The sequence below is a fragment of the Embiotoca jacksoni genome, unplaced genomic scaffold, assembly GCF_022577435.1.
Source record: "Embiotoca jacksoni isolate LCO1_2020_lvr unplaced genomic scaffold, fEmbJac1.0.p SCAF_58, whole genome shotgun sequence".
Lineage (NCBI taxonomy): Eukaryota > Metazoa > Chordata > Actinopteri > Embiotocidae > Embiotoca > Embiotoca jacksoni.
The window spans coordinates 380643-389951 of NW_027185412.1; the positions used below are offsets into that span (position 1 = coordinate 380643).

A 9309-nucleotide genomic window follows, 5' to 3' on the forward strand; every position below is an offset into this window, starting at 1 on the left:
GTTAGTTCGGAGCGGTTTGGAGCAGGAAGTGACCATATTTGGACGAGCTGGGGGAGGAGCCAGCGGTGGATCTGACCGATCTGATTGGAAACCTGACGATACTACGTCCCGCCCACCGATAGCTGTAACCTGACTACACCACAGGCCTGTCAATCAAACAGACACGCCCCCAAAAACAGGTCTTCTTGAATCTTCTTTTCTAATGAATGAGGGATTATTTTCAGATGGACCTCCAGAAAACTAAGAAGAAGGAGTGACTTTAGCTAACAACACCGAGAGAACTGATGGACACATTTTATTCACTTTGGATTTGATGAGAGAAGTTGAATGGGAGTCTATGGAGCCGGAGGCTTTTTGGAGCCGACCTCTAGAGGCACTCGCTGGTATTGCAGCTGAAGACACTTCTGGATCGGAACCATTTTTCACAACCGGGAAGCTACTTTTATATCCAGTCTGTGGTGCTGACCTTGTAATTCAGCTTTTAAATCTTTTTTTTTCTGCTTTTGCGAGAACGTTAAACTGCAAATGAAGCTCATTTTGGGGTCTTTTTTTGTTTCTGGCAGTTGACAAATCTGTTGAGTAAAATAAATGCAGATGTTGCAAACTGAGTGTGAATCCTGATAGAATACATAACACTGTCAAATCTGCAAGGCTTTCCATTTATGTGTTCATTTCCTAGTTGTGATGCATCTCTATTGGACGGAAGTAAGATCCAAACGACTGCACACGATAAGACGATCCAATCACTGCCGGAGCGGAGAAATCAATTAAAAACAGAGCGCAAACACGGAAGCGTTACTTTTTAAAACACAACAACATGAGGGATGCAAAGATAACAGCGATCCATCACACCTGTTCCCAGCAGCTGGAGAGAGGACGGTTTATATCAGCCGTGTCACATCCCACAACAACCAATAAGTCAAGTTAGACTTCATTAATCTCAGTCGGGTGATTCGTCTTCTGCAACAGACTCGAGATGCTCGTGCAGCTCAGTCCACCGCATCCAACACAGATACCCGAGTCTTTTTAATTCCCTTTGCTGAATTCTTAATAATGAAAGACAGGAAACATGACGAAGAGCAGACATAAGGACTTATTTTCCAACATGTAAAGACCAAATGAAGCAGGAACTGAATGACACGTAGACTCCAGGAAGCCCAGCGCATGAATTCATGCATGTGACTGATCAAAAGCATCAAAAGCTGCCCTCCTTTTAGTTGAATAATGAAGCGCGGAGAGGCAACGAGAGACCGATGGAACAAACTACATTTCTGATAAATAATTGTACGGATACACGGTAAAAAGAAAAATCTTTCTTCTCTCCAGAGATGTCTCATTATTATTTAGAATTTTAAATGCTCACCCTCATTAACCAGCCCAGAGTTAATCTTTTATTTTTTACAAAGAAGAGTCTGTTCAATGGTCATGATATGTACCACTGGTCTTACACATAATATTTAAATCTGCTGAGTCATAGTGTCCCACAAACCTGTTTCAGATATTTCCAGATTCAAGACAGTCTCCTCTACAGAACTATGAAAATATATCTCTACTGACAATATTTTATGGTGAGATAGATGTAAAAACATAACAATTTCATAAGAATTTCTTTCTTTTTTCCCTTGACATAAAGGCTAAAATAAAAAAAAAAATCTCTGAGTATTATCAAATTAAATGATGAAAGATTTAGATAGCCAAGACTGTCCTGACAAAAACAAGATACAGCATGAACGGTTGGCCCCAACAATGACCGAGATATGAGCATAAAAGTGAAGGTGGTGAAATTAACCCGAAAAGTCATTTTGGGGTTCAAAGGCTTCAATCACTTCCACCAATCAGAAGCAAGAAGCAGATTCATCTTCATTTCTATGCTTCAGCCACAGTCAGAGGAAGTGTTGCAGCAGCCTACCTGTCTATCAAGGAGAGGCGGGGTGGGGTGTGGTGGGGTGGGGGGGCAGCCTCTTCTCACAGGACACAAAGCAGCGCTGGTGCTCATCCGGGTTCACGAGCACGTCCTCGTGGCTGCAGGCGCCCACGTCGGTCTCGGACAGCAGGACCCAGCAGACGCAGGTTAGCGGTCCTGAACGTCTGTCATTGGCTCAGCCGGCTGTCCGTCAAAGTGGGCCAAGTTTGCCTGCAGAGGAGATGAAAGGGATGACGTGAGGAGGAGGAGGAGGAGGAAGGACTGAGAGCGGTGCAGCGGAGCAGCCCAACGGCGCCATTACTCCCCTCATCTTATCAGAGACCGAGTGACAGAGTTGAGAGAGAAAGTCAGGCTGCTGCTGAGATCCTGAAGTACAACTGCTGCAGATAAATCAGTGTCACGCTGCAGACAGTTGGACTGCGGCTCCACGGACCGCTGAGGTTTCACACAAAAAAAAATACTAAATCTGAGAAAATGTCACCATGTGTGTTTTAATAAAGGTGAAGAAAGTGTCTTTAGATGTCTTCTTTCGTTGTGAAGTGCTTACAGCCACAGGTCCCAACAGATCCGTCAGGCCTGAGTGATTTAATCCAAACTGCTTGAATGAGAACATGAAGACAGAATAAAATAAAAATGTAGTTAACTGGCTTTCTGGTTTTACAATCTGACTTTCATGATAAGTTTATGCAATCAGCAGCACAGACGGCAGGCGTCGTTTTTTTTTTTTTTTTTTACCAATGAGAGCTCTGATTAAACCCTCTAGAAGGAAATCAACATTTCCAAATACAAACGTGACCGAATGTTAAGTTTAAAACCTTCAGAAGTCAAACTGGTATCCGACCCGTTTCCTCTGGACACGCACACGTCTTCAGAGACGCAGGAAACCATCCGTTTTAACCGCTGACAGCCGGTGCAGCGGCAGAGACTCGTTTCTTTCCACAGGAGCCGACAACAGCTCGACGTCAGGCTAGAGTTCGGCCAGTTGTTGGTCCAGGACGGCTCCCGTCACTAATATCTGAACACATGGCTTCCTGCCAGAAGCATCGAGTGCTTTCTACAAGTCAGGTGTTATTTGGACGAAAATACAGCTTCAGGTGGATGAAAGATGAAAGATGTGTGAAACTTGATGCCCACACTTGAGATTATACTTCCTCCACATTTCACCAATGCAGGCGAGCGTCTTGTTCTTTTACTCTGACTTAAATCAGAATTTATCACATTTGAGTGCATCAATAAGTGATGATTACCGTGTAATTTCCTTATCTGGTTGCCCTCACATTTACTTAATTGAGAGCTTTCACTTCCCTCCACCTCGTCAGGCTGCTGGCGTTCATTAAAACAATTTTAAAAAAAGACGCTGTACTCAGGAAAAAAAAAACAGCACTTTGGTGTCCACGGTTGTTAGTTGCAGCGATGGCAGAGTGTCGGCCCGATGCGATTTCCTCACGGAGGGTAGACAGACTCATATATTCACACAGTGAAATGGAGTCTGGTTCCCACCTGGCCGGGTCTTTGCACCTCCTCTCCTATTAATAACTTCCTGTTCTGTCCGAGGTCTGCAGAAGAAGCCCACAGGAAAACAACTAAACAAACAAACAGCTGTACAGACTCTGAGGCACGTTACAAACATTTTAGAGCACAGTTTTAAAGGGGATCTTTCCTTTAATGACCACGGTGGGCAGTGCAGGAGGGGAGGGGTGGTTTTTTTTTGGGGGGGGGGGGGGGGGGGGGGGTTTGGGAGGGGGGGGGGCAGACAGACCGCCAGCATAATTTTTACAGAAGTGCTGACAATTGCCAAGCAGAAGATGTGCTTAGAAATCCAGACACTTTCCTGCAGTCACCTATTTAGTCTCCACTTCAGTCTCAATGGATCTTTTTATAACTGTGGCAACACAGTTTAGGAAGCGGGCCAAAGTCATCTACCATATGTCTCTGTGGGGGAGTGGATGTGGAGTTTCTCAGTGGGGATGAAGAAAAGGCTAGAAACTTCCTGAAGGATGGAGAGGGAGGGAGGAGAGGGAGGGAGGGGGGAGGGGGGGAGGTGTTCGTGGAGGAAGTGACAGGCAGGAGAGGAGAGAATAAAAGAAGGAGAGGACGGAAGACAGACAGTTTGTACAGATGTGAATCTTCACAGCATCTGTCATTGGTGCTGCTGCTCCCAAAGGTTTCCAGTGTGGCTCTGTTTGTTCCTCAGTGTTTTACCATCACAGCTAGCAGTCAGGTGGAGACCTGACAACCACGAGACAAGGTCAACTTATTACCTGCATATTGCACCGTCAGCAGGGAATTAAAGCAGGAACAGGAAGGATGACACGACTCATGGAAACCTCCAGGAATGCAGCGCCAGAAGAAGGATCAGGTGTCACACCAAACAGATTGCAGTCTGTTGATTGGTTCACCGGACACGCCGACCCACGACAACAAAACGTGAAATAGACACGCCGGTCCACTACAGCAAAACGTGAAATAGACACGCTGGTCCACGACAGCAAAACGTGAAGTAGACACGGCGGTATACACCCAAATTGTTCCTTCTCAGTGTCCCATATTAATATGACTTGGAGAGAAAAATACAATCTTGTTTATGAATTGCAGAAATTTCTGTTGGGGCTGGATTGATAGATAGTTTAAAATAAACAATTGAAAATAAAGTATTCACAACATTATTTTTGAAAACATTCGCACGTAACTTTCGGTGCTTAAAACATTTCCGTTTCATGAGTCACAAAAAGAAGTAAATGCAGATCATGTAGTGAACACATTTCTGACGCTCCAGCAGCACAGATCCAATCTGGTAACTGAAAACAGTGCGACTGCCTTTATTCTGCACCAATCAACCTCCCTCCTGAATTTGAGGGGACATCAAGTGCCATCCCCGACATCCCTCTCCATCTAACCAGCCAATCCTCCTCCGTCCGGGAAAATAAATACTTTCTCCCGCTCTGGATAATATCCTCTTTTATGTTCCCATTTTTCTCCTGAAATGGCTCCAAATATCCAAGAGGTCAAACATACAACATTAACCTGGCAACTGTGTGCTGTGTGAAGAACTGCTGTCATCATGCTCCTGGATGAAACAACCTCTTTCTGAAGCTGATAGATTTTGAAGTGGCACCGCAGAAAGCAGCTTTTAACTCCCAACTTACAAACGTTGTTATAACTTGGCAACCTTCCCCCTCCGTGCCATCTCAGGAATCAAATAACCTGCTTTCGTCCCCCCACCCCGCCCAAACTCCACCTGATGGCTCCATCTGTTTCCACCTTGAAAGCTTCCCTCCGCCATCACATATCAAATAAACTCCCATGTATGGACATTCATCAACACCCACAGTGTATGATGACATACTTCAACCTGGCAGCCCTCCTCCAAACAAAAGTCTCCGAGCAGGAGCCAAACAACACTTCAGTGTTTCTGATATCACTGATTTCTCTGCCGCTAAATAATTCAGGGTTACAATCAGACCTGGCTCGTCAACATTGTGTTAAAAAAACACAATACCGTCCCCCTCTGGGGGTTTTATTATATTCAAGGTGGAAAGTTTGTAGGTGAAAATGATTGAGGACCGTTCTAATGGGATTTTGGGTGCAAATTCAGTAGACTGGCAGAGATAGAAAAGTTCAGAGAGGCTCACGGTGCATGCAAACAGAGAAAGAAATAGGCTGTAACCTTTGTGAGTAAGTATACCAAGTTTAGTCTCTTGATCAACATCAGCACCTGAGAAACACGTGTGGGATTTCTCTGTGGACATAACCAGAGAGCACATCAACAGAACGCTTCAGAAAGTCTCCGGCGACGAGCCGGGCGAGGTGTTTCTGAGGGACGTTCAACGTTTCAAAGAGGGGCGGAGCTTCACCACCCGAGACCGAAGAAGAAGGCGCGTCAGGTCAGGAGACACCAGCTGGCTTTTCTTTGTTTATATCGTACAATTGAAGCTATAAAATAACTTCAAGTTGGGCAACACGTCCAGTCTCGACGGTCTGATGCCACCTCTCCGACACGGTGCTGTACTGCTTTATGTCCAAGTGACAAAACATGTCCTCGTTTTAAACAAATCTGCCTGATCCAAACAGTCTTCCTGTCTGTTCCTGTCAGTCCCATCAATCTGAAACTGCCATCGCTTCATTGCATCAGCAAAATCTGTATCTCCTGTCTCAAGACAAATCGCGCTCCCCGAGGACACACCTCTTTCTGTCTTAAATTTAAGATGTTCCTTTAGTGTTGTCTGTTGCTCCCAGTTGTTGTTGGAACATCTTTTGTCTCCACCACCTTAAAGAGAAACCTTCCTGTCCACATGGTTGAACATCATCCCGAAGACTAAAAGACCCATTTTGTCCCTGTGAAACCACATCAGTTCACAGTTTGACATCCTGAGTCCTTGAAAACAGAACTGTACTTTCCTTCAAATAGACAACCTGCAACTCACCCTCCAATCCAGCAGGGGGCAGTGTGATATTATCCCGGCTTTGCCTCACAACACCATGTGCATCAGGACGACAAAAACATGGTTTGGGTAAAAATAACACGCCAACAAACAGAATTTTTTTTTTTTTTTTTTTTAAATAACGTCCACAGCGTCTTCTCCGGGACTCAAACCCTCGCACGGCGGTCCAAGACTGACCTGGCAGTTAACCTCAACACCACAAATAATCTCTAGTTCATGGATGGCTCAGAAATGAACGAATAAATTCACTTTCATCTGGAAACTCTTCAATGTTGGTGAAAAAAAAAATCCTCCATAAAGTTACAAATACGAGTCTCAGGCGCCCTGATTCTTCCTCTCTGGTGATGACACATCGGATTAACGTGTTTCAGAAATACCCTGCAAGCAAATCTCTGCTTTGCTATATATATATTTCCACAAGACACACATGGAAGTGGAGCTCAGTATAATAAGTCTCTGGAGGACGACGAGTACAGTCGTGTGACCGCATAAGAGTTTCTTACCTCCCAAAGATAAAAAAAAAGATTTACATTGTGATTTTTGCCCCGACTAAGAATAACTCAACCATGACGTATGTAAGGTTTACAAATCAGAGCTATAAAAAAGAAATCTGACAACACGGCTTCCACCTGCCGACATCTCCACCTCCGAAGAGTCCCGTTATGTGCTGCTCCGTCCCAAACGCTGACACTTGATCTGAAAATATGCTGCTTTAAAACTGAAATCACTCAAAACTGGGCAACACATTGACATTTTCCATCCGCTGTGACGGAGCGCTGATTAACTTCAAACCTGGCAACCCAGCTGTCGGAGGCCTAAAACTCCCTAGAACTCCTTCAATACATATAAAAAGAGGCTTTTCTAGGTTATTCTGGTTTAATCAGCTGTAATTGGAGCAGTTTTGTGATGACGATAAAAAAAAGCAATGACTCCATTAATCCAGACGTACTTTCACATTCCATTAAATGGATAATTCAACAAAGATAACCGCAGTACAAACTCATTTATTTCCCCCAAACTACTTTTTAAACTTCTAACATAAATCGTGAAGCCTCTAAAAGCAGAATTTAATTATCAAAACAAAGCAAACTTACATTTTATTTCCTCAGCTCAAACCAGGATTAATGAGCCACATGAGGTCGGCCATCTTTCTTTGTTCTACAGGAGTTTGGCACCAGCTCAGGTGACTTCCTGTATAGATTCTGAAGCTCCGCCCCCAAACAGGAAGTAGTCAGCCAGCAGGTAAAGGACAGATAGGCTGGTTTGCAAATGATGTACTTCCCTCAGTGCACTCACATACAGCAGTTCTGCACTGACCAGAAATAAACGTAACATTTGAACGCATCACCTGCCAACATATCTGAAGCTTTAATTATTTTAATATAAGACAAGATAAAACTGTATTAATCCCACAGAGGGGACATTTAGTTGTCACAGCAGCTTAGAAACATCAAAATCAAAATAAGATACATAAAAAAGAATTGGGCAAAAAGTATGAAAAGTAAAGACCAATAAATAAATATAAACACACAAGTTATACACACAAAAATAAATATACACTTGGGGGTGAAAAAAAAAAAAGACCTGGAAATCAACGTGTTTTCGTGCCTTCTGTTCAACACACAATAAGCACACTGATGGTTTCTTTCTAAAAGCAGGACGGTGGACAAACAAACACTTTTGTGTGTTTTTTCTGCAACAACTGCAGCTTCGTCGGCCGGAGAAGTTTGAAGAAACGTCGTGTCCATCGTTTTTACACTCGGTTTTGTGACCGTTCCAGATGCATGTTTCCGTGTTCGTAAGTAATTCAAATCAGAAACACGGCACAGAACATATAAGATTTATTTGTTGTTCAGTAAATGTGGAGCAAACAGCCAATCGATCTGGCAGAGCTGAGTGCTGGATCAGGAACAATGAAATCACATAAAATATACTGACTGTGACTTTGTGACAGGGAGGGGGACCTGCCCCCCAAACCTGGAAACCTCTGCAGATCACCTCCCCCCCTCGATGACCTCTGACCTTTCCGGTGGGTCACCGGCGTCCCAGTCGGAGCGCAGCGTGCTTCGAGTCTCCGACGTCCGAACCTCCGAACTCTCCGCTCCGGCAGCTGTCCTTGTTCTCTATTAACCTTCCCGTTAACCATCCTGACAAACATCTGCCTCCGCAGCACCCCCCTTCCTCCCCCCTCTCCCCCTCCCCCATCACCGGCTTCAAAAACGCACTCCAACCTGGCAACTTCGGCCCCGCAGCAACCGAACCCTCTTCACCGGTGAAGAGCCTGACACGGCGATGCGATTCTCTCCACTCACCTCCTCTGCTTTAAAAATCACTCCAACATGGAGGAACAATGGTCTGCTTGTAATAAAAAACAAAAAAACTCCCGCAACCTGGCAACCTGGTGGAAAGACCTGTATCGTTGTCACTGATCAGAGTGTGCAGAAATAACATGGAAATGAGAAGATCAATACACAGACAAAAAAAACAGTCCACTTATGGACTTAGATTACTTTTACAGAGTGATGTTTATTCAGCCAAAAGTTATATTTTACCAGCAGGATTCATGTTGTTCTGACATCACAACTAATTGTCATTTTAAGAGTAGGTCTTCATATTTTTGATCAAATTTATCTCCAACCATAAACCCAGCTGGGATTCGCTCCAGATAACTGATGGATGGATTTTTGCCTTTTTATTAACGTATAAAAGTGTCACCGTGAGATCATTCATTGGTTTGCTGAGCTGTCGATTTTAAAACCTCGAATCTGAAATTTTAAACCGTCACAATCTTGTTTTGTTTTTTTTGGAGCCAGAAGTGACCATATTTAGACATGTTTAGACAGGATGCCCCGCCCACCGAATATACCGGCAGACCTGACTGCACTACAGGCATGTCAATCAAACCAGACACTGACTTTTGTATTTCAGGAAAGAACTTAATGC

The 9309-nt window shown here is 44.1% G+C and overlaps 1 protein-coding gene across 5 annotated transcripts in view; it reads right to left on the reverse strand.

The window, feature by feature from the left end:
- Window positions 1-9309, reverse strand: part of LOC138212684 (leucine-rich repeat and fibronectin type III domain-containing protein 1-like protein) — a 255155-nt gene that overhangs the window by 128611 nt on the left and 117235 nt on the right. For 3 of the 5 annotated variants that reach the window (XM_069173171.1, XM_069173169.1, XM_069173167.1), the window contains one exon: window positions 1910-2134. The exons of the other annotated variants lie outside the window; for them this stretch is intronic. The gene's annotated coding sequence lies outside the window, so the exon portion shown is untranslated. The remainder of the gene's footprint in view (window positions 1-1909; window positions 2135-9309) is intronic. 5 annotated transcript variants of the gene reach the window in all.